The following is a 27,463-nucleotide window of genomic DNA, read 5'->3' on the forward strand; positions in this document are numbered from 1 at the left end:
TGAATTCTCTCTCAACACATTCGATTTCGATCAATGTATAGCATGGAAACAATGTAAAGATTATCAGACTGTCTTCTATGAGGGATGGGGGAGGGAAGGAAGAGTGGGGGTGAAATTATAAATTTATTATAATTATTATAATATTATGACTATTATAATATAATTAAAATATATAAATTATAAATTATAAAATTCAAAACCTTACAAAAATGATAGGTAGAAACTACTATTGTATATAATTGGAAAACAAGTAAAATATTAATTAAAGAAGAAAAAAAAGAAAATTGAGTCTTCCTGACTTCAGACAATTCAAAAATGGTTTTTTTGAGCACTTATTAGATATAATGCCCAGGTACAAGTGTTGAGTCAGATAAAAGGGAAAATAAAGTTTTATTCTCTATAACAGGTTCATTTATAAATTAGTGGGCTAGAGTGAAAAGAAAGGGTGTAGGACAAAGAAAATGTCATTGAAATGCTCAATGAGCTAAAAGTAGCTAAAAGTGGACAGTGTCTTCAGACTGAAGTCAGAAAGTTTCATCTTCCAGTGTTCAAATCTGACCTCCAACATGTGTTAACTGTGTGACCCTGGGTAAATCACTTAACCCTGTTTGCCTCACTTTCCTCATTTGTCAAATGAGCTGGAGGAGGAAGGAAATGACAAACCTTTCCTCTATCTTTGCCCCAAATGGGGTCACAAAGAATTTTGAACAACAGAAATAGGCCAGTCACTGTGTTAAGCATTGGGATTACCACATATCCCCAAAGCCAAAAAAAAAAAAGTCAAAAAAAACCAAATAAACAAACAAAAAACCCTATAGTCCCTGCTCTAGCTTTATTCACAGATGACATACTATAATTCAAGCAATTAAAAAAGAAAAAGAAAAAGAAAAACATTACTTTCATGGACAGCTTTGAATTTCTTTAACATTTTAAAACAGCCTTAACAAGAAACACTAATACACTATTGGTTGCTTGTAGATTCTTCCCCATCCCAGCTTCCCCCAACATATAGGCAATTCATTAATTATTGTCTATAGGTTATTAGGTGGACACAAATATCTTCTGGAAGAAACTGAAGTATAATTCTGATTAAGTATGCTTCTTCCTCCTAATGCTGACTCTCCCCACCCCCATATAAAAGAAACCACTATTGTAAGGTTCACTGTAATTTCCCAGAAGACTTGATGACAAACTCTCCCTCTGTTCCCTCCCTCCTTCCCTCCCCCTAGGTTTTGGTTAGCTTCCAATATAGAATACTTGAATTAAATTTGTCCCCAGTAGACTTACCCTTTAACTGTATCTTTCTATCTTCCTGGTATTTGTATTACAAAGAGCTCCTAAATGATTGCATTAGATTTCAGAGCATGGCTACCCACTATTTTTTTTTTTGTAGTTACAAATTTTTCTAGTCTTGATTAGATTCATGTAGAGTACCACATTTATTCTAGATGAAAAAAATATGTTTTCTATTTACAGGTATTAGCATGGAATATTCTATCATATTGTATATCCCAGGAGAATAAACATTTACAGTCCTTTTTTGGCATGTGTCTTTTATTCCATTCTACCATGTCACTTATGACATAATTTCTTGGATATCATAATCCACATTTATAATTTAATATCCCTTCAGACTTTTTTCTTTGATAATTATTTCTGGGTCAGCTGCTCTTCAAATTATATTTTGATTGTTTTTACATCCCTGATCATCTATGTACAAGAAGGAACAGTTTTTTAAAGAACTAACATAGATATTAGTGGTGAGATTTTATAGCAAAGAGACTGTGTCCACAAGTCATAGTTTTGTTATTTATCCACAATGGCAAAGCTGGCCTGGCCCAGAAGGGCAAAATGAAATATATAATTTTGCCACCTCCTCCATCCTAACTGGAAATCCAGAGATTCTACAGTGATTCTGGGATGCTCAGAAGAATCTCAGAAGGCTCATTGTAGGTAGCTGCTCAGGTAGTACCAATGTTCCCTGTCTGAATTCTTATGAACTCAAACCTAACCAGGCTCAATCTTCCTCTAATCAGAACAGTCAGGGAGTGGGGGTGTTTGAAAAATGTCTAGCACTTGGCCTTCTTATCCTAAACAGTCTCTTTATATAACTGAGTCTTTCCTAGACCTGTAACTAGCTGTAACAGAACCCTTTGAGGGTGATGAGGTAAGTCCCTCCCAGCAGTCCAAGAAAGGGTCTAAGACTGATCCACCCAAAAGTCAATGAATTCTGCTCTAGACTACCCAGCAGAGAGAGAAGGTCCAATATATTCCAGAATGGGGTCATTTCTGTACCTGTGACCCAAGCCAGGAAGAAAGGTCATAGACCAAATCTGGCTCAAGTAAATCCTGAACTTAGTGGTGGGAGCCTAATCAATCAGTTAATCAAGATCAATCCATGAACCCAAGAGGAGGAAGGACAGACTCAGATGAAACCTATAGGAAAGAGATGGAGGAGCCTTGGGACACATGGGGGCCCCAATCCCTCAGCAAATCAAGAAAATCTCCACCATAATGAGGAAATAAGTAGACTTGAGAATTATCTAGGGGATGAACATGAAAGAGGAAAGCAAACCAAGAAGTCCAGGCAATGCCTTAATCATCATCATCATCATCATCATCATCATCATCATCATCATCATCATCATCATCATTGCAAATGTCCTGAGCTTGGGAATTGTGGAAGGACCTGGAAGAAATGAAGCAATGACTATAAATGGAAAAGAGAGGCAGGAAAGAATGGTGAAAAAAGTTTACATCTTAAAATAAATAGTAGAAAACCACATTCAATAATTTAATGCCCTGAAAATTAGAATTAGATAGCTAGAAAACACTGCAGTATACAATACAACATGAAATATTAAAAAAATTAGGAAAAAAGAAAAATGTGAGAAAATGTCAAAAAGAACTGACCTGGAAAAGACAAATTAAGAATATTCTGACCATCAGAAATCATAATCAGAAAATGTTTAGATGCTGTACTTCAGAAATTATAAATGAAAATTGGTCAGAGCAGAGGGCAGACTGAAAATAGAATCTGTCAGTAACCTCCAAAAAGAAATCCCAAAATGAAAACTTCCAGGAATATAAGTCAAAAGCCAGAGCTTCTAGGTTAAAAAATAGGTTTAGTATGTGCAGCCAGAAACAAGTGTCCAAAACCAATCTAGCAGCTGCCAAAACAAAGATGAGAAGATCTTGGACTATCATATTCTTAAAGAGTAAAGAAATGAAGTTTTTGCATCTTGGAAAACCTATTTGGCAAAATTAAGTCTAATCCTATGGGGGAAGGGATGATTTTGTAATGGAATAGAGGATTCCCAAGCATTCCTGATGAAAAGATCAGAGGAAAGTAGATATTTGGAAATGGAAATGCAGGTGCCAAGAGAAATATTGAGAGGTATGTGTATTAGTTTAATTGAAGGAAATATGTGGGGATGGATTATTTATATGCTTATAGAGAAATGAAAAACAAATGTCTTCTAAGAATTCTAATATCTTTAAGAATCACAGAAAAGTTTAAATGACAAAGGTCTGCAAGTGATTTAGTTTTGCTTAGTATTAGGAAGAGACAGGTAGGAAGAACACGAGACTATTCTAGGGAGGAAAGAAGGAAGAAATGAAAGAATCATTAATGTATAATTGAGATACATACCATAAATAATATAGAGCCTTAGAGGAAAGTGGGAGGAGGAGTGGTCCCATGAAACTTCTCACTCTCATTTGAAATAGATAAGTAAAAGAGTGAATATAATTACACAACCTTTCCTTCCTCTCCTACCAGACCTTGGTTAAATATAAAATTCAAATCAGAAAGAGGAATATGCTTTGGGGTAAGGAGTCTGAGATGGAAGGCAGGGTAGGTAAGGGAACCAAACCGTTACAAGTAAAACAATCAGAGAAGTGAGAGGGAGGAATGTGAAGGCAGGATTAAAAAAGAAAGGAAAATAGAGAGGTGGATTAAGGGGAAAAGTCAGAATGGAGAGGTTGCCTGACTTATCAATCACTTATCTGTGAAGAGGGGAGATGGAGGTAAAGAACGAACAAAATACAAAAGGAGAAGATGGGTGGAAATAAACAGTGATCAATTGTAAATGACACTGGGGTAAACTCACCCATAAAATACAAGAGGAAAGCATGGTAAATTGGTAGTAGATCTCAAACAGTACTACAAAGCAGGAATCAATAAAATGGTTTGAAACTATTTTTTTTTTTAAATTAGTAGAACACATTATGTACACAAGATGCAGAAGCAAAGTAGTTTGTTGTTCAGTAAATCCAAAGGTATCAATTACTAGGTAAATAATTCACCATTTGACAAAAACTGTTGAGAAAACTAGACTTTTGGTTTAGCAAAAACATCTTAGATCTACACTTCATAGCATACACCAAGATAAACTCCTAGTGGATATATGACCTAGGTGTAAAACATCACATCATAAATATATGAGGAATAATCTGTGAAAAGAGGGAGAATTCATGACTAAACAAATAAAAAAAGGACTCCACAAGATAAAAGAGACAATTTTGATTAAATAGAATTTTATAAGCTATTGCCCAATTGAAATCTATAAATAAGCTAAATAATAAAACATTAGAAATTAAAAGGGAAATAGGTAGCTAGGAAAAAATCTTTGCCACAAGCTTCTCTGATAAAGGTCACATTTTAAGATATATAAGGAATTGATTCAAGTGTAAAAGATTAAAGGTTATTTCCTAATTTAAGAGTTCTAATGAATGAAATAATACAAGTCAGAAGAATAAGGATGAAAGTACCTTTGGACTGAGAGGTAATAAAGTTAAAAGAATGTGTGAATTCCATCCTCACTCCCTGCCTCAGGTTTGAAAATGTATTTGTTTATAGTGTTTGTTAAACTAAATTTTATTTTAATTTATGGAATCAGACAAGCATTTCCATAATGTAGTACAATAAAAATGCATATGAAACTGCAAATCTACTATGTACAACATGCTATTTCTTTAAAATACACAACAAATTATTATGCAAATTTATTTTTCCTTCCCTACTCTCCCCTCCAGCCCTACAGATGGCTACTGTTAGATACAAATATATATATATATATATATATATAATATTATATATATGTAAAATTATTTTATAAATAATTCTATTTATCACTTCTTTCTTTGGATGCAGATAGAATCTTCATATGTCCTTTATAGTTAATTGAGTCATTTGTAATAGTCAAAATAGTTTATTCATTCAAAGTCATTCTTAAAACAATATTGCTGTTATTGTATGCAATGTTCTCTTGGTTCTGCTCATTTCATTCCATTATTTTGTGCAAGTCTTTCATATTTTTCTAAAATCATTGAGCTCATCTTGTCTTAGAGCACAGAAATATTCCATCATAACCATGTACTACAACTTATTCAGCCAGTCCCCAATTGATCCTACAGTTTCCATTTTTTGCCATCACAAAGAGATCTGCTCCAAACAATTTAGAGCATATAGGTTCATTTTCTTTTTTCCTAAATTATCTTTGGAAATAGACCAAGTAGTGGTATTGCTGAGTCAAAGGCTATAGATAGTATAAGAACTCTTTGGACATAATTCCAGATTGTTCTCTAAAATAGCTGGTTCAGTTCACAATTCCACTGAGAATGAATTAGTATCCCAAATTTCCCAAATTTCCTCCACCATTTGTCATTTGATCCTTCTATCATTTAGTCAATCTGGTAGATATAAAATGATATCACAAACTTGTTTTAATTTGTATTTCTATAATCATTAATTATTTAGAATATTTTCATATGCCTATAAATTGTTTTGATTTCTTCATGGGAAAAACTGCTTGTTCATATTCTTTTTGACCATTAATTGGGGAATGACATTATTAAAAATTTGACAGAGTTCATTACGTATTTTAGATTTAAAATTTTTATCTGATAAGTTGTTTATATTTTTCCATGAATTTTCTGCTTTCCTTCTTAGTTACATTTGTTTTATTTGGACAACCCTTTTATGATTTAATATAATCTAAATTATTATACAGTGTTTTTTAGATTATTCAATTGGGGAGTATTGAGGGGAACAAGGTAATTAAAATAGTTATCTGAAAAATACAGAGTAATTAAAAAACTCAAAAAGCGGCACACACACACACACACACACACACACACACACACACAAAGAAAAAAGATAAGAATAATGAACACTTCACTAACATCAATTAGACTTAGCTTGAATCTTCTTTTTTCCAAATTCCATTGCTTTTCTAGAAAAGCAATTGCCTGACCTAATGCCCTCTTTCATGGCTGCACCAGTTTCCAATTGGCTTTATTCTTCCAAGTTTTTCTAATAACAAAAATAGTAATAATAATAATAATAATAATAATAATAATAATAATGATAGAAAATTTGATTGGGGATGTCATCATCTTTTATGTATTCAACTATCACTTCTTTCCAGATGATTCATAGATCTATTTATGCAATCCTAAACTCTTTCCTGATCTCATCTTGCTTCTGCAGCTATTGGTCATCTTGAAATGAATGTCGCATTGAATCTTAAACTCAACCTATTCAAAACCGAATATATTCAAGAACATCATTATTGTCCTAGAAACTAAGTCTTTGGTGTCATGCTTGATAACCTATCTGTTCCCAGGTCCTATCAGTTCCTGCTTTGCAATATCTCTTCCTGCTGTGTCTCTTTGTGTTTCTGTCTCTGTCTCTCTGTGTCTCTCAGTGTTTCTGTCTCTCTGTGTCTGTCTTGTCTGTCTGCCTCTCTCTCTCTCTCTCTCTCTCTCTCTCTCTCTCTCTCTCTCTCTCTCTCTCTCTCTCTCTCTCTCTCTTTCTCTTCCCTCTCTCCCTCCCCTATCTTTTCCCCCCTTTTGTCCCCTTCTCTCCCCACTTCTTTACCCTTTTCTCCCCATTTTCTCTCATTTCTTTTCCCCCTCCTTCCTTCTTTCCATTCAATAACCCTTAGTGATCCACTATTTCAAACAAAATCAGATCTAAATTGTTCTACTTGGTTTTTAAAATCCTTCACAACCTGTCCCCTTCTTGCCTTTCTAGTTTTTGGACACCTTACAGTTACCCCTTCACCGTTCCCTCCATTCCATGGCCATATTTCAGTGTCACTGACCTTCTTAGGGTTGCTCTCCCAACACACTCCCATCTCCTGACTAAAGTGCTTTTTTCCCTGATTGTCCCCAAAGCCTGGAAAGCTCTTCTTCCTAGTCTCTCTTCCTAGTTTCTTTAAAATCTCACCTAAAAGTCCACCTTCTTCAAGAAACCTTTACCAGCTATAATTTTTGTGCTTTCCCTCTGAATTTTTTCTGTACAATTCATCTGTATAATAGTTTGTTTGCACACAGTTCTTAGCATGATATTTCCCCCATTAATCCTTGAAGGCATCAATTATCTTTTTGTCTTTCTTTGCATCTTCACTTCTTAGCACAGTGTCTGGGACATAGCAGGTTTTTTTTTTTTTTTAATAAATACTTGTTGAAAGAACGTATGAATGGGTGAATACTAATGAAGCAACAACACCACATTTATGGATACAAAGTGTTATTATCTAATTTGATCCTCACAGCCGTCCAATGCTATCTCCACTTTGCTGACTCAGATAAGTTAAGCAATTTGACTAACGACACGTGCCTAGCAAACAGAGTCATGATTCAAATATATTTCTTCTTTCTCCAAGTCCAGGGTATTCCATTATTCTGTGTTGTCTCTGTGTATTTTAAAGCTATTTGTCAAAAACGTAGATTGCCAGTTCATGCTTTTTAATGGAGCTAATATAAATTCATATTAGCAGTGAGGCAAGTCCATATGCTTCATGATTTGTTCCTTTAAATGATTTTCCTTTTGCATTTTCAATTGCATTGATTTGATTTTTGAAAATTGTTTTATAGTACCTAAATTTTCAAATTCATCTCTCCCCTTTCCCAGCACATCAAACCATCTCTTAGTGTTTTTCCTTTGTTCTCAAAGAGCACCTTGACATCAGGGAAATGATGTCATAATATGGAAGTGAGTTGGATTTAAGTGGGGGAGAGCTGTGCAAACTCACTAACCTCACTTTCTCCAGAATCATCTGGGTCCAATGGCCAGATAAGAATTTTTTTAAAAAGGAGAAAAGGCAGTTCAGCAGAACTAATCAACACATCTAATGGTATATGCAGTAGTCCACATCCATACTTTTAAAAAGAAGATACATGCATTTCTCATCTTTTCAGGAACCGAACATCGTCATTGCTATTATACATTTTTCTTTCATTTCTTAAAATATCTGAATCAAGATGTAAAAAAATTACTTTCAATTCACAGAACAAAAAGACATTTCCATATCAGTACAATAAAAATGATAGCACATGAAAGTACAAATCTATCATGTACATTACAACTTGCTATCCCCTCCAAATATACATGGAAGTTATATAATTTTTTCTTTTTTTGCTCCATCACACATACATGTACGTATATATATATGTCTTTTACTGTGCTGCCAGCTTTATTCTGCATCAACTCATGACTCACCATTCTTCTCTAAATTTTCCATATCCAATACTTTTGTTATGCTTTAGGAATAACATGACCAATTTAGCTAGATGCAGAATTCCAGAAGCTTTGTAAGGTTGGAAAGCCAAATACCTTCCCATCCACCCTTGTGGGTAGGTGCGCATAGCCCGAAAAATGTCATTCCCACTCCTCCACTGTCTCTTGTGGGTGAGGAGAATTGGCATGTTTGCTCTTTACTCCATCTGTATCACTTCTTTCTATTAAAACAGACAATAGAAAATTGATTACACATTTAAAGTTAAAGATGGCAAAAGAATGGTGAAAGACAGTAACAAATAGAATCAGAATAATTATATTTGCTTTAGACATATATCTGTTGGATTTTTTTGCATCAATTGTTATTTTGGTATTTATAGCTACTTATATACATTTGTTCCCAAGTGTGAAAATATCCTAAGACTCAATAGCCTAGAAAATACCACCTTAAATGTTGACCTATGAGAATTTCTGAAAGTAATCAGAAAACATGAGGTCCAGGGAAAAATCAATAACATTTATTTGAAAATACCTAAATCAGAGAACATCATAACATCATCAATCAATACACTGTATAAAATATGACATGCTCAGGAAGGGGAGGGGAGAGGGAAAGACAGACAGAGAGGAAAGGGGGCTGGGGAGGAGGAGAAAGGAGAGAGAGGTGGGAAGGACTGGGTAAGACATTGATAAAGGAGGACGAAAGGAGAGAGAGCAAAGCTGGAAAAAATGCTTTCCAGTCCTCCCTCCAATACATATTAGCTGCATGAACACCTCAGTACCCTATGTAACCCTCTGAGTACATATATAAATTACAGACAAATTGCATCTCTGCCTCAGTGAAGGGGGATTTCCATTACAGGAATTCTTTACATTGAAATCCCAGTTATATTTCCTTCTACCTATCTCTCTTTCTGCCCTTCCCTCTTTCTTTCTCTCCCTCCCCATAGCAACACACACAGGTGCATACAATACAAAAAATGCAAATACATATGTGTGGATATTCACATATATACATGTATAATTTAAAGTGTGTATGTATGTATGGGACCCTTTTGTTACAGTTTACCCAATTCCAAATGTTAATCATTCCCTCCTTAATTACACAGAGCTTTTAGGGAAGGATTGGAAAGCTACTTTTAGCTATTGAAAGGAAAAACTAACAAGAATCAGAAAATATTTGAACTACAATTATTTGGTCACTTTAGATTGTATTCAATGTACTAGGAAATGAATATTTTATAAAGTTTTTTTAAAGCAACCGCATATATATATATATATATATATATATATATATATATATATATATATATATACATTTGTATGAATCAGTGAACTGTCTTACCTATACTGATGATTCTAGGATTGGAAAGACCTGGTTTTAAATCTGCCTGATACTTAAATAATGAGATTCCCAGCTAGTCATTTAATATCTCCCCACCTCAAGGTAACAAGTCATAGCAAGATTTGGACTGTATTGGTGAAGAGAGAAATTATACCTGTGAAATCATTGATCCTTTATTTTTTATGTCTAGAAAAATATATGCATAGATGTATGTGTATATACTTATACTATATGAAGTTATAAATTCATCTGTAATTTGATAAGATGTTTATTTCCTATTGATTTAAGCACATCTATAACTAACCAAATCATTAAAGTCCAAATACCATTGATTTTACATTTAATGTGTCTTTTTAAAAAAGATTCAATGTATATGTTATCCTCTTTCATATAAGCCCCTGGAAGATAAGAACTGGTTTTGTTTGTTTGGGGTTTTTAACTTGTTTTGTATTTGCATTCCTTACATTTGGTACACTTCTGGGTCAGAATAATCACTTAATAAATGTTATATTTATTTATCATCCTTACCAGTTCTGTGTTTTTCTATTTATCTAAATAGCCACAACATCTTCAACTATATTGTCTCTCATTTTTACAACAATCACTGTGTGATGAGGTGGCTAGGTGGCGCAGTGGATAAAGCACCGGCCCTGAAGTCAGGAGTACCTGGATTCAAATCCAGTCTCAGACAATAATTACCTACCTGTGTGGCCTTGGGAAATACACTTAACCCCATTTACCTTGCAAAAACCTAAAAAAAAACCCAAAAGCCAAAAAACCCCCAAAAAAACAATCACTGTGTGTGAGAAGCAGTCATTATTAGATAGTACTTTGGATAAAATGCTGCACTTGGAGTCAGGAAGACCTGAGTTCAAATTCTTCCTCTAAATTGAATAACTTTATGATCTTGGGCAAGTCATTAACCTTCTATCAGTCTCAGTTTCTTCAGCTATTAATAGGGATTATAATAACACCTACCTCCCAGGGTTTTTGTGAAGAATAAATTAAGTAATGTAAGCAAAGTACTTTGCAAACCTTAAAGTCTTGTATAAATGTTAGTTATCATTATTACTTTTACATTATTATGCATGATATTGGATATTATTGCTATTGTTGCTACTTTGGTAAGAAAAGGAGGCAAAAAGGGTTTCATTTGAATAGGAGGAAGCATTTTTTATTACCATTGTGCTTTCTTTAAAAGAAAAAAACTTTACAAAATAATACCATACTTCGTTTTCAATTAATTTATTAAAGTGACAATTTCCTGGTTATTTAAAAACTGAATATTTATCACCTGAGACTTTATCTGTTAATTGCAAAATATAGTGATGTTTTTCAATTACCCCAGTGACCCATATTTTATTCTTTGAGCTATAAGCAACAAAAGGAGACAATGACTAGAAGATGCATATCTAAATGTTAATAGAATCTTATTCAATGATTAACAGATGGGAATTTTTCTCCCAGAATTCCTGATTATGTTTGAGCACCTGAGTAATTAATTTATGAACTCATGGCAAATTTCATTTCACCTTTCAAAGTGCAATTTGACTGCTTCACATGTATCTCACATAATTTTTTACTTTTGAATGTGTCTCCTTGAAAGATTTCAGGACACAAAATGGCTAAGAAGCAATTCAGATTTATTTTCTCCACCATTGACTCAAAAGAAGAAAAAAAAAAACCCATTGGCTATAATCTCAAAAATAAACATCAGAATTCCAACAAGGTCAACAAATTCAACTAACATTTATTAGGCATCTAAATGTGCTATCTACAGATGGAAAACAAAACAAGGTAGATTCTAAATCCTTTATGATGGACTGTTTCCTGTAAGGATGCTTAATGAGAATTGTTAAATTTATGTTCCCACCTTAGGAGGTATCTAACACTTCAAAAAGTGACCTGAGATTCCTGACTTTTTTTTTTTCATATCAGTAGGTTTTTGATCCTATATTTGCTTTATTTGTCTTGCTGATGTTATATAAAATCTAAAAATGCTTATGACAAATGGGAAGACAAGGAAATGGGAAATTACTCTAAAGCATATTCATAATTCCTCATTTCCTTGAACAATTCTCTATTTCTCTCATTTGTCATCTGCAGTTTTAGTTTACGGTAAGACATTTGAAAGCAATAACTGAGCCATCTAATTCTCTATCCTATAGATTTTAGGGGGATGCCAAATAAGCATACACAAGAATTATAATGATTAAGAATTAAAGAAATTTAGGTTTGTAAAGCACTTTCTTTGTAAGGTAAGTCAGGAAAGTATTAATATGATTCCTATTTTATAGATAGGGAAACTGAGGCTCAGTCTATGTATCTTACCCAGTGTCTGAGGTAAGATTGAATTTAGATCAATCTGATTCATTTCAATCAATACTTTTATCACTTCCAATGAGCAAAACACTTTTCTGGATGTTGGGCATACAAAGACTCCCAAAACAGGGTGCCTCAAAGGTTTTATTGGAGAAGTATTGGAGAATATATACAGCTATACATAATATATATATATATATATATATATATATATATATATATATATATATAACCATCTTAGAATCTTAGGAAAGAAGATTGTACAGTGGAAATATAACTGATGAGACAAAAGACTTGTCTTCTAAGTTTGTCTGTATACATAGCATTCATTTATTAAGTCTTACTGTGTGCTGGTGGTACCTTAATTGGGTACTTTTCTAAGACTGGGTATACAAAGCAAGATAAAAGTTAATCCTTGTCAAAGAACTTACAGGTTAATGGGGATACTAAATGGCTAACTTTGGACAAGTAACTTAGAATCATAGATTAAGAGCTGGAAGAGTCATAAGCAGTCTCTAGCCTCTTCATTATACAGATGAGAAAATTCAAGCCCTTGGATGTTAAGTAACTTACTGCAATCATATAAATATTAAATATCTTCTCATGGGATTTAGTTTCTGCAATGAAACTTTCATTTATTAAAAAAAACTGTGTTTTGTGTAGTGTTTGGTATATATAAGAAGCGTTTTTGCAATTTTTGTTGTTCATCTTTCATTTTTCTTCCTTTTTTAAAATGTTTTTGTAAGGCAATGGGGTTAAGTGACTTGCCCAAGACCACACAGCTAGGTAATTATTAAGTGTCCGAGGCCGGATTTGAACTCAGGCACTCCTGACTCCAGGGCCGGTGCTTTATCCACTATGCCACCTAGCCACCCCCATCTTTCCTTTTATGAGAGGGATCAATGCCATCACAAATTAATGACTCGACTTGGATTTGGGGGGGGGCAGAGTCATCAACCCTCCAGAGTCATTTAAGTCCAGTTGCAGGATAAAAGTGGTGATGGTCCAGGATGGAGTGGATGACCTCCTTCCAAGTTGTAGCAGTGGCCACACTTTAAAAGATGGGCTAAAGCAGGTTGAGGCTGATAGATCTCAAACCTATTGGTGAGTAGGGGGGTGTCTGCCCCAAGCACGTGAAGACTTCCTCTGGTAGAATGGGTGGTTGAGAACAATTTGTTCTAATGGCCATGAAGGTGACTGAAGCACTTAGAGATTGATTGGACATAATAATGCTTATTGATTGACTAAATGACCTGGGAAAATGAATGTATATGAAGAAATACAGTATCTAGGAAACAATGGATTGAGACTGTTGTACGCTCTGTTGAGAATTGATTGATGTTTAGTGATGCAGGATATTGTGGCTCCTCAGTTCATTTGCATGTGACTGTTTTAATACTCATGAGGATAAAATTCAAAAAAAAGGGAAAATTGGCTGCTGCTGTTTGGACACTGAAGAATGAAGAGATAAAGACTGCTGAATTCATAGGGGAAATTTGCTGAGTGATCTCATCAATGAAAGGTGAATACTAGTAGGAGACTGATTTAAATCATTGAAAACTGAACTCTATCTTTTCCCTCAAATCCTAATTTCCTCTCTTCCTAGCATCCCTATTACTGTCGAGGGTACCACCATCCTTCCAATCTCACAGCCATTCTCTACAAGTTCTCATTCCCCATATTCTTCTGTTGATTTTTACCTTTGTAATATCTTTTGTATACACCTTCTCCCTCTCCCCCCAACTTTTTTCCTCGGACATTGTCTCCTCATAGAAACCTTTATAATCGCATAGCTAGACTCCTGCAATAACTCTACTGGCTGGTGTTCCTTCCTTAGTATTTCCTCACTCCTCTAATCCTCAAATCACCTGCCAAAGTATTGTTATTAAATACAATTCTAATAATGACCCCTTCTATTCAATAAATTAGAGGGACTCCGGGATCAAATATTCCATTTAAGATTCAAAGCTTTTTATAACCTAATCTTTTCCTGACTTTCCAGGCTTGTAGCATAACATACAGCATCCAATCTTATATCCAGTGATTCAGGGACACTAGCCTGGCACCAACCACTCCATGCCTCTTGACTCCAGATATTTTCACTGTATATTCTCCATATCTGGATTTCTCTCTATTCTCATATCCATTTCCTGGTTCTCCTGACTACCTTCAAGTCCCATCTAAAAACCTACCTTCTAAAGGAAGTTTCTCCAGATCCCTCCTTAATTCTAATGTGTGTTGATTATTTCATATATATATATGTATATACATATATATATATATATATGTGTGTGTGTGTGTGTGTGTGTGTGTGTGTGTAGCTGTTTGAAAATTTTCTTTACCATTAGTGTGTGGGCTCCTTGAAAGCAGGAATTAGTTTGTGACCATCTTTGTATCTCCAGCCCTTAGCAGAGCTTAAGAAAAGTTCTTAATAAATGTTTATGAACTAATTGATCTAAAATAGAAATGGTGAAAAGACTTGACAGGATTGGAAGATTCAGCAAGTTGTCAAAAATTAATTCTATTAAGAGTTCTTTAAAGAAACCAGCTAACTAGAACCCACAGCAGACACGTCTTGAACTTGTTGTCCCTGAATGGCTGAAATCTAGAACAGTGTCTAGTACATAGAAAGCATCTGATGACACTAGTTGACTGAAAAAAAAACCTTTTAGGGCTTTGGAAAAGTTCTATAACTATGGGCTTTCAGAATCATCTGGATCCTAGAGTTTATATAAGGTGAGGTATTTCCAAAGTATCTGTTGCTCCTTGATGTCTCTGTGAATTGAGAGGAGAAAATGGAAAGGAGAAAGATAGGTTTTGTAGCTATGATATTTCTTCTCAGCTATGGAGATCTAATTGAACTTCTAGAACCTTAGTAAGCAAATGGCTAGCTGGTCTATTCTGTATTGTCCAAGCAGAGTTAGCCTGATGAGTTTTACAGTTCTCTGATTTAAAGGGAATTGGCAGCCAGCTCCCTTTTTCCAGAGTAATACATTTCCAGTATGCTTTTCAAATTGAGAGAGCTTGTAAATGCTTCCTTGGTTTGAGGATAGATGAGATTTGGCTAGCTGGAGCACAGTGAGGGCTGATAGACAAACAATTACAGAGAATCTATGTTATGGCAAAGTTCTTGAATGTCTTCAGTTAACAGTTGTGAGTTACTCCAAGTACATGAATTTTTCTCCCATATATTGGAAGAGAAGTGTGTGCTCATTCTCCCAGAAAATAACAAACTTGGGGGTGGGAAAACTTGTCCCAGGTTTATGTGTGAATTAGAATGCATTTCTTTTTTCTGGCATTTTCTTTAATATACAATTACTTGTGATGCTGTTATAATTTCTTTTGTCATATTGCTAAATAAATGCCTTTATTGTGAGGGGCTGGATTGTGCAAATGGAGGTCTACTGGTGGGAATTCATTAGCTAAAGTGGAGAATTTGGAAGTGTATGCTTCCATCCTAGGTCCCTGAAAGAATTTGGACACATGGGGGTGGTCTGTCTCTCGAATCACTGTGAGATCTAATTTATTTAGCCATTTCATTTGTATCGATCCAACATTTCCTTAAGCCAACATTGACTTTTTCCCCTAACTTCTATCCATGTTACTAGTTATGCCTTGTTTTTTGTTTGTTTGTTTGTTTTTAGGTTTTTGCAAGGCAAATGAGGTAAAGCGACTTGCCCAAGGCCACACAGCTAGGTAATTATTAAGTGTCTGAGACCGGATTTGAACTCAGGTACTCCTGACTCTAGGGTGGGCGCTCTATCCACTGCACCACCCTAGCTAGTTCTGCCTTCTGGAACCAAATCTAATGCATTTTGGTGATGACTCTTCAAGCACTTGAGGAAGACCATCATGATTCCATAATTCTCCATGCTAAACAAATTCATTGCCTTCCAACTACTTTTATATATGACATAATTTTGAATTTTGTTTCTACCTCTGTTACTTTACTTCAGCTACTGCATCATTAAAGGATGATATATTTTAAAATGAAAGGAACCTTTGGCATAAGACCCAACCCTCTTTCCTCCTTTATTTATATTTACAGATGAGAAAACTGAGGCAGAGGATCCTTACTCAATTTTGTGAATGGTGACTAGATACAGGGATGACATCAGGAGGTATGTCCTTAAATGAAGAAGAGACCTACAGAGAGCAGGTATTCCTCACCTATGGGTGGACCACCTTCCCACAGAGCAATTGGCCATTGTAAAGAGGAAGAAGAGACTCAAGTAGTTTCCAAATCTGAGAGTTATAGCAGACATGGATGGTTACAGTGACCAGGGATTGAAGCAGACTTTTGAAGCCCTTGGAATTAGTAAATTGAAAGACAGAACATGAGAAATGATTGTCAATCTCCAGGCTGACTACAAAGAAGATGCTGAGAAGAGACAGAGAATGAAGCTGGGAAAAGTAGTAGATTTTGGTGTTAGACTTGGAGTCAGGAAGAAACGTGAATAATTCTGTTCAGTTTTTGTATTTTTTTGGCTGAAATCCTGCCAAGGTTGGGCATGGTGGAACACATTTATAACATCAACTGTCAGAGATACTGACGTTGGCAGATACCTTGAACTTAGGAGTTCTGAGATATAGTTGGCAATGCAGATTGAGCATCTGCCCTGAGTTAGGCATCAATATGGTGAGCCATCAGGAATGAGGAGGAGGCCACTAGACTGCCAAAGGAGGGGTGAATTAGCCTAAGTCAACAATAGTGGCAGGTCAGAAAACTCCCACACTGATCAGTAGTGAGATTGGGGCATGAGTATTCCTTGTACTTCCAATTTGGGCAAGAGAGAGTGACTTATCTTGGAAAAAAAGTAGTTAATTAAAAAAATTAAAATGAAATCTGAGCATAATTTGTGGTCTTTTCCTAATGTATCTCTTTAATCATATATACACATACACACACATATTAATTTATCTTGATTTGTTTAATTCTTTCTTTCAATCCAGTTCTTCTCTAATTTCTTAGTTGTGGATCAGAATTGACATAGCCCAGGCATTCTTGAGCATGTCACTTTTTCCTTCATGAGATGAATGCCTGTGTTGATTTATCTCTGATATTAGGAGACTTTAGAGATACCAGCAGCATGGGGGGGGGGGGGAAGGGACAGGTTTATGACATCAATCTATTTCCTTCTAGACTAAGGAATCGTCCAAATAATAAAATTCACCAGCAGAAGAAAATTAATTCAGTTGACTTCCACAGTTCATTCATTCCATTCTATAAGTTCTGTGTGTCTACAGAGTACCAAATACTGTATTGTGTGGAATTTAATTTAAAAAAAAATAAAACCCTGTCCTCTAGGGAGCTTTTAATATTGGGATGAAATAGAGATAATCTGACAAGCCATACTCAAATGAAATCACCCCATGGGTAAATACCAACCTGGCCTAGTGCCAATCACAATCTATTTAATCAAATCTAACTCAGTTTTAAGAACCAAGCTAAAATCTACTTTTGGTAGCAAGTGTGGCCATAGTAAAGCAAATGTATAAAGCTAGCTGTTTTCTAAACAATGGAAAATATTAGCTGTACCATCTTCCTTAAGATGACCTCTGTTAGTTAGATCACGCTATTAAAAGAAGAATTATGTCTATGAAAAATAAATTTAAAAAGACTCATTGAGAGGAAACTAAAGGGTCTAATAGTACCAATGAAACTTTGTTTTCTTTGTTGAGAGAAAATGAAGCAGTCATTTGAAATAAAGAATAGTTTATGGTTAAGATTTAGACAGAGACTGAAAGCCCTATGAACTCAAGGATTTCCTTTAAATCTAAGAATTATTGTACACCTTCCAGGACAGAGAAAAATAGAAAACCTTGTCACTACCTTTTCCCATGTTCCCTAGCTCAGCTTGATTCTTTGGATAACTCTGCAGGATCTAACATCAAGACACATTTTAGCTGATTTTTGCACATTCAGCAAGGTTCTCTCTCCAAGACCCCCGTAGGTGAAGCTCTCAGAACATCATTCTCTAAGGGATGTAATTCTCCTTTATATTCTCTATTGATCTTTCTTTGGATATGAATTTCTAGACTCCATTTCTAGTTACGTCCAGACTTAGAAAAAATTACAGAGCACAACCAGGGATGTATTAGAGTCAACCTGAATCAGTTCTCCAGTCAATTGTTAAAAGTTTAATGTGGGCATTTTCACTTTGGAAATCATAAATGCTACAGATCAGGGCTTGATTTATTGATTTGCCTAGGCTTAAGAAAGTGATGGAGAAAAATGTTAACAATGCAAATTAAGCAGAGTAAGGTAAGGTGACTTTAGTTTATATTTTTTCTGGATAGGAAATCATTCAACATTTCCCAAAATGCTACATAGCAGAACCTCTCATTAACTCTGGCCAGAAAACATGGTGCAGTGAGTTCAATGTGTTGGCCTGGAATAGTTAATTTGTGAACAGGGGGAAGAAAGAATATATATAAACTTATATATGTATTTGTATAAATTTACATTTTTATATAAAATTATATATTTTATATATAAATATGCATTTGGGAAAGGAGACATAGTTACCTGAGAAAAGTTAAATAACTTATCTAAGCTCATGAATCTTGTATGTTATAATAAGGGAAAAAAAGGCAGAATTTTTTTTTCTACACAGATGTATATGAGAGAAGAGATTATTTCTGGGTTTCCCTAATTCTAAATTAAGGGGTCGTCATTCAGTCAATAAGCATTTATTTGTACAGCTAAGTGCTGTACAAAAAGAAAGGTAAAAACACAGTTCTTACCCTTAAGGGTCTTATCATCTAAAAGGGGAGACAGTGTGCAAACACCCATGCAGCTTGAGGGTGCAATGAATAAAATTCTGGGTCCACAGTCAGGAAGATTCATCTTCCTAAATTCAAATATGACCTCAGACACTTGCTAACTATATGACTCTGGTCAAGTCACTTCATTGTATTTGCCTCAGTTTCCTAAACTGTAAAATGAACTGGAGAAGGAAATGGCAAAACTACCCTGGTATTTCTGCCAAGAAAATCTGAAATAGGGTCATGAAGAATCAGATAAAACTGAAATAACTGAACAGCAACAAATTGTATGTAAAATGCATATACTAGATAAATGGAAGGCAAACCAAAAGATAATTTTCTTAAAAAAAATGAAAGGGATAGAGAAAGGAAGAATGTTTCAGGTTTGAAGGAGCTACTAGCTCCTCTAATGTGATGGACATATAAATGTCTGTTTGAATATAAAAGAGATTTCTTTCTGAATTGGGAAAATAGACCATCTACTTTTTTTTAGAAAGATTTTATTTATTTTGAGTTTTACAATTATCCCCCCATTCTTTCTTCCCTCCCCCACCCCCACAGAAGGCATTCTGTTAGTCTTTACATTGGTTCCATGTTATACATTTATCTTAGTTGACTGTGATGACAGAGAAATCATATTCCTTTTTTTTCTTAGGTTTTTGCAAGGCAAATGGGGTTAAGCGACTTACCCAAGGCCCCACACAGCTAGGTAATTATTAAGTGTCTGAGACTGGATTTGAACCCAGGTACTCCTGACTCCAGGGCTGGTGCTTCATCCACTATGCCTCCCAGCTGCCCCTGAGAAATCATATTCTTAAGGAAGAAAAAGAAAGTATGAGATAGTAAAATTACATAATAATATAATGGGTTTTTTTTTTCTAATTTGAAGTTAATAGTCTTTGGTCTTTGTTCAAAGTCCATAATTCCTTCTCTGGATACAGATGGTATTCTCCATCACAAACATCCCAAAATTCTCCCTGGTTGTTGTACTGATGGAATGAGCAAGTCTATCAAGGTTGAGGATAATCTACTTTTATTTGAAATTAAGGAATTTATTCTTGAGACCTCCTATTTTGCTGTTAGAATGAAGGTGACTGACTATATTTTGAAATAACAAAGAATTGAAGGAGCTAATAAAATATCATGCACAACAAGTAAATTTCTAGATAGCAGGAACCAGCTTGTAGCTCCAAAGTACTTGTCTGGGGCCAGAAAACAGTTGAAAATTAATTAAATTCATTTTAGTGATGAATACCTTCCTTTTCCTTTTCCCCTGCTGTGATTTCAAGAATTTACAAGCTTTGTTTTAAAGATTGACAGAATACCAGAAAACATTTACAATCATTATTGTTTGCTGTTTAGTCACCACCTTATGGATCTGTCAACATTGTCCATTTTTTTTTTTTTAGTTTCTGAATTAGTTTCAGAATTACTTTTTAGTTGTTTGAGTATTTGGGGTTTTTTTTGGCTAAAGATACCAGAATGGTTTGCCATTTTCTTCTTTCAGTGGATTATAACAAACAGAGGTTAAATGACTTGCCAAGCGTCTTATGGGTAATAAGTTTCTGTGAGTGACATTTGAACTCAGATCTTCCTTCCTCCAGGCCCAGGGCTATATCCACTGAGCCATCTATCTTCATTTAGTATCATGTACTAATGGAATTTTGAGAGACCATCTAGTCCAAGTCCCTTGTTTTAAAGATGGGAAAACTAAGGTCACAACAACTTAAATGTCTTACCTAGGTCAAATATAAAATAAGTGGCAGGGCCAGGTTCTCTGATTCCCAAACTGGCATCTAATTTTCACTGATTTCACTACTTCTCATGAAAAAAATATCTTCTAATTTTAGAAACTTTTTGACTTATAAAGTGATTACTTTGAGGAAAAGGAATGCAGACTTGTGATTTTATTGTGTAAAGAATTTCTGTGTAGAAATTCCATTCATTGACCCAGATGCTCTACTCTTCTTAGAGATTTTTCCCGAATGCTAGGAGGCTAAGTAAATGACTCAGAATCAAACAGCCAGGATGTGTCAGACACCTTCTGAACTGAGGTCTTTCAGACTCCAAAGTCAGCTTCCTAGTCATTGTTTTAGGTTGTCACTATTAATTAAAAAAAATCATTGTGATTGTAAATATTAATAAATACTAATTAATAAACATAAATACAAATATAATCAAAATTCAGATACTTACTCGCTGTATGGTCCAGACAAGTCTCTTTAAGTGCTGACTACCTCAGTTTTCTCAATTGTAAAATGGGAACAATAATAGCATTTATCTCCCAAGGTTGCTGTGAAGCTAGAATGAGTTAATGTTTGAAAAGCACTTGGTGAATTGGCATATGATGGGCACTTTTATTTTGTTATTTAATCATGCCTAACTTGTGGTAGGCATTAAACAAATGCTAACTATTATTATTATTATTACTATTTTCATCAATGCTAATATAGTTTCATTTATATATTTTTCTTAAAATGAAACATGAATAACATGAAATATGCTATGTTTAAATCAATATTCTTCATTAAGTTAGAGATAAATGGATGGATGGATGAATAGACATTTAAATGTCTATTTGAATATAAAAAGAGGTTTCTTTCTAAATTGGAAAGCAAATCATCTAGTTTTAATTGAAACCAAGGAAGTTATTCTTGGGACCAATAATATCTTCCTACCTATTTTGAAGTCAGTATGATGGTTATTTTGAAATAACTATATTAAATTATTCAACAAAGAGGCTGCAGTTCTTTTTTTTTCAGTCAATGGGGCAACCATAAAAGTAGAAAAGTGGATATAGAAGCAACCAACTTGACTTTTGAATACCTATTTATGAAAGAATATTGAGCGCATTTAAGTTTTAAGTATAATTCATAATTTTACTGACAGCTGTGCTGTATCAAAAATATTATTTTTTTCTTATGTATATTAATTATCAATTTTCCCTTATTTGTTGTAATTTTAAAAGGAAAAGGAAAAATTAGCCTTACAACTTCATGTCAGGGCTTTGGCAAACATTCTACATATCTGGACAAGTGTCTTTTTACAAGATCTACGAAGTTACTTTTTTAGTAGATATTTTTGGTTTTAGCATTCCTTTTATTCAGGGAATATATGGTTAAATGCTTAATAACAAGCTCTCTGGGGGTAAAGATACCACAATACACTTTTAAGTTTTCTTTGCATTATTAACATTTTTCATTACTTTTAAAAATCTAAGCAATCAAGTAAACAATTAATCAAACCCTGATTTGTAGCACTTGCTGATTTTGGAGTTGTAAATGCTAACACCGAACATTTAATAATTGACTTTCATGAGTTGATTTGAATTGACCTCAGTGTATCCCTATCTTTATTTTCAAATGAATCCCATTTGCTTTTCTTCCAGAGAGAAAGATCTTTTGTACCAGAAAAAAATGAAAAATAATAGAAATAGAAAAAAAGAAGTTTAGTAAAGTCAATGAAATCTAATAATATTTGCAATATTTCCTGCTAAGTTCTCCTGTACAAAGAAGGGAGGGAAGTAGTTTTTTCTTTTTGTTTTTCTTCATTGGAGCTAAACTTAATCACTAGGGCTTGCTTGTCTGTTCAAGTGACAAAGCAACATTTTAAATTCCATTCTTTCTGTCTCAGAAAACTCAAAAATATCTTTCCATTTTCCTATCCTAATATCAAATCAATATGTGATCTTTGAAGTCACTACAAGAATCCTGGAAATAATAAAGGAATGAATGAGTGAATGAATGAATGTATAGTCTGATTAGCAATTTTGGATTTTTCCATATGTCTTTATGCTTACAATAAAAATATCATTAGAAGAAGAGTTAGAGTCCCATCTGTTGTGTGCCTTTGATTAAGTAACTTTCCTTCCTTGATCCTTAGTTTCCTCATCTCTAAAATGAGTGGGCCAGACTAGATGGCTTCCAAGACCCTTTGCAGCTTTGGCTTCCTATGTATTTCTATAATCAATAGCCTTCATAATAATCCCATTTAATAATGATAACTCTTGATATTATTAGCACTCCTACTTTACAAATGAGAAGACAGAGACTTGCACAGTGACTAAGTGTTTGAATTGAATTCAAATCAAGTTTCAAGATTCTATATTAATTAATTCATATTTTGCGTGTTTCTTCTAATAGTAGGTCTCCTGCTTTCTACTCAATAGCTGTCGCCATTTCCCTTTTTCTGCTTTCTTGAACTGAAAGTCATTCCTTTCATCATTCACCCTAAGTCCTTCTTTAACATTTTGATTAATGAGAAAGAAAAGGTAATATTTCATTTTCATGATTTCCCTCTTCACAGCTGATATGTTTGTCAATTTTTTTCTGCCATGGGCCTAAATCTTTTTTACATCCATGAATAGTGACTTATCCGGAAGTTGTATTTCCAGTAATTGCAACAGCCCATTGCCTAGCTGGAAGAAAGTCAAAAAAGTCTGATGAGAAGAGAGGAAAAGAGCTAAAAAGTGAAGGACAGTGAAAGTAGCAGTGTGATGCAGTGGGGAGAAGACTAGAGAGATGGAAAGATAGGGAGATGATAGATACCTAGATACCTGGAAAGGGGTGGGTTGTGTGTGTGTGTGTGTGTGTGTGTGTGTGTGTGTGTGTGTGTGACCTAGACACCCAGAGAAAAAGACAAATAAATGGCTACCAGCTACCTAGAAAGATATCCTGAAGATATTCAGAGAGAAATACATACATGAAGAGATGTAGATATAAAATTAGATATCTAGAGAGATATCCAGACTGATGATAGATCCATAGATTTATAAATACCAAAATAATCAGAGATAGAGTCATAGACAGATAAATGCGTAGATAACTAGATACCCAGAAAGACAAATTGATTATAGAGAGATAGAAACATACCCAAACACACTCCCAGAGGTAGATACCTAAATAGCCAGATTGATGATTGATACATAGATGATAAATACCAAGATATTCAGAAATATAGAGTAGATGATTAGATATCCAGAGACAAAGATTTTTGATAAATAGAAACACAGAAAGAAAAAATCAGATTATTTATAGATAAATAAATAAATACCAAGATAGTGAGAGATAGACAGATAAATGGGTAACTAAGTACCCAGAACGATTGATAATAGACAGAGAAACAAAAAGTGATAACCAGATTGATGATACATGAGATAGGTAGATAGACAGATAGAAACCTAGATACCCAGTAATATAGAAAAATAGGTAACTAGATAGACAGATTAATGGTAGGAAGAAACCTTGTTACCTGGAGAGATAGGTTGATAATAAATAGATAACTAGATACCTAGAGAGATTGATGATAAATAGATACCTAAAGAAATAGATTTCTAGATACCTAGGCAGAAAATAGTTTAGCCTAGTGATGGTACCTAGAAAGGGTATTTTAACTGCTTCTGGATGGATTTAATAATAAACACATTCTATGTTCCAGAACTTTGTGCAATATACTAAGATTGCAAACGCAAGTAATCACTAGATGACACACAAGGGGCATCTGAAAAGATCAGAGGCACAAGGGTGCAAGAGGCTAGAGTAATCAGCAGAGGGAGGAGGAAAATCTGGAGAATCTAGTCCTAAGGGACGTGGAGAATGATTGTGGTCTTGAGAGGCAGGCAGTCATCAGGGAAGAAAGTGAGATTTCAGGATGCCAGTTTCTCCAAGGTGGCAGGATGGTTGATGAGGAGGAGGAGCAGGGGGAGAGGGAAGAGGAGGAAGAAGAAGAGGGGAAAAGGAAAAGATTGAGGAAAAGTCATAGGATTTGGAGGACCTGGAATATGATTCCCAGCTCTTCCACTTAACTGCTTGGATAATCTTGATCAAGTCTGTGCTTTGCTTACCTCATCTCTAAAATAGGAGACTTGGATCTGCCTGATGATTTCTAGCATCTCCTCCTACCGCAAATTCTGTGGTCCTCGGATCCTAAATCTTCTTGTGTTTTACTCTGGGAAGAATACATTGAGAATTATTTTCAGGGTGATGGATTTTAAGAGGAATTTTGGTGAGTTGAATATTTACAGAGAAAGTGATTAGAGTGATGAATAATTAATAATAATAATAACAATAATTATAATAACTAGTATTTATCTAGTGTTTTAAAGTTTGCAAAGAACTTTACAAATCTTATCTCCTTTGATTCTCATACCAGTCCTGGGAGATAGGTGCTATTATCATGTCCATTTTACAGATGAGTTAAATAACTTGCCTGGGGTTATATATCTTGAAATATCTGAGACTAGATTTGAATTCAGGATTTCTTCATTCTAGTTATAGTACTCCAGCTACTGAGGCACCTAAAATGGTGAACTAGAGACCAATGTTAGAAGACTGCTTATTGGAGTGTTATTTAAAATACATATATAAATATATACATATATGTGTGTATATGTCTAAGTTTATATGTGTATTTATGTATATGTGTATGTGTGCTTTTTCTGATTGACAGCAATTTATATTTTTTGTTAAGACACTATTGAAACCAAACTCCTAGTGTAGAGCAATCATCTGATCCAGCTAATTGCCATTCTGATGAATAATGATTTGCATATTCATCAATATAATCAACAGACATTTTAGCTCTCTCTTTCCTTAAAAAAATTCACAGAAAGGCATACTGGAATAGTGAATGGAAAACTGTCCTCAAAGAGACCTGCCCTATGACCCTGGGCAAGTGGCCCCCTTGGAAGTAGCTAAGAGTTTCAATTTTGAATTGTTAGAGGAAGCTTCCTCTGACCCTTTAATGCACTTTTTTGGTGAGACAATGGGGTTAAGTGACTTGCCCAAGGTCACAAGGCTGTGGAATTATTAAGTGTCTGAGATCAGTTTTGAACTCATGTCCTCGACTCCAGGGCCAGTGCTCTATCCACTGCACCACCTAGCTGCCCCTAATTTCCTTCTTAGACCACAGTGAGTGCTTAATAAATGTTGATTGATTGATTACTGGGAATGACCTAAATCAATGAAATCCATTTTCAACTTATTTATGATCATAAACTTTTTTTACAAAGAAATTTATAAATACTTTAATGCCCCTTAGGAATGTTTAGCTTTAGTCTTATGACCTGGTCTTCAGTTTTAAAGTTTGACTCAAATGTTATCGTCTAACTAAGCCTCTTCTTTTTTTTAGGGTTTTTTTTTTTTTGGCAAGGCAATGGGGTTAAGTGGCTTGCCCAAGGCCACACAACTAGGTAATTATTAAGTTTCTGAGGCCAGATTTGAACTCAGGGATTCCTGACTCCAGGGTCAGTGCTCTATCCACTGTGCCACCTAGCTGCCCCTAAAGCATCTTCTGATCTCTCTGCTCATCATCCTGCTTTCTATCTTTGCATAGTTTCCATAAATTTACTTATTTGAATATATGCTGCATCTCCCCAATTGAATGTAAGTTCCTTGAGGGAAGGGGATTTTCTTAAAATTCAAAATTTTTTTTCTTGTGTCTGATATAGCATATCTCTATCTATCTATCTATCTAGCTGTCTGTCTGTCTCTTTGTCCATCCATCCATCCATCCATCCATCCATCTCTCTATCTATCCATCTATATAAACAGCCATCTAAGTGAAAAGAACCTCAGCCAAAAAACCCTTAATTTTCATTTTCAAACCTGGCATCAGAGAAAAGAAAACATGCCTTCATACTCTTCTTTGCATAGGATACTTGGGGGGAAATGTGAAATACAAATATTGTAAGAGTTGATGGATGTATTTATTTTTCCCCTATCTTCCATAAAGAATCATCTCTTTTGAAAAAAAGGAGAGAGAGATTGAGAGAGAGAGGAAATGCACTTTGTAAAACTGCTTTTCCTTTCTCTGTTTTCAAAATTTGTTATTGCTTTTCTTCTTTCTTTTTTAATTCTTCCTAGAAGGGAAGAGGAAGAAACAGATTTGAAAATGAAATTGCTCTTAAAACTAAACATATCGATAAAATTGTAAAAATATGAGGGGGAAAACAGTGAATTCATGTCCTTATCTAAAAAAAACTAAACTAAAAGAATACATGCCACTACGGCAAAGTGGAGATCTGAGATTGATATTTATAGAATTACACAATGTTAATCTTAGGAGCTAGTTCAGGGTTCATATAGCAAGTCACTTCTTTATTTTGTAGATTGACAAACTATCACCCAATGGGGAAGTGATTCCCTTATGATTATATATGGGCAGATCCAATGACTTCGGAGGATAGAGTGAGGCCGATGACTTTGCGCAGCTTTGTTTTACTTCAATCCAATTCACTTGCAATTCAAGAAATCACCCTTCTAATGTCATTGGTCCTCTTCAGGTACAAGGGACAAGCAATCACAACATGGCAGATCCAAGCAGAGAACCCCCAAATTCTTTTTTTTGACCACAAAAGTCATCTTGAAAACAGGATTGGGGCAGCACTATTTGTTCCAGCCAAGATTACATTACGAAATGTATCCTCAAAGGAGAAATTCAGCTATTGTGACCCTTCTTGGCAAAAGTCTTAAATAGGCTTTACAAGCTGAAGAATGAGAGAA

This window comes from Macrotis lagotis, chromosome 2, assembly GCF_037893015.1.
Source record: "Macrotis lagotis isolate mMagLag1 chromosome 2, bilby.v1.9.chrom.fasta, whole genome shotgun sequence".
NCBI classification, from domain to species: domain Eukaryota; kingdom Metazoa; phylum Chordata; class Mammalia; order Peramelemorphia; family Peramelidae; genus Macrotis; species Macrotis lagotis.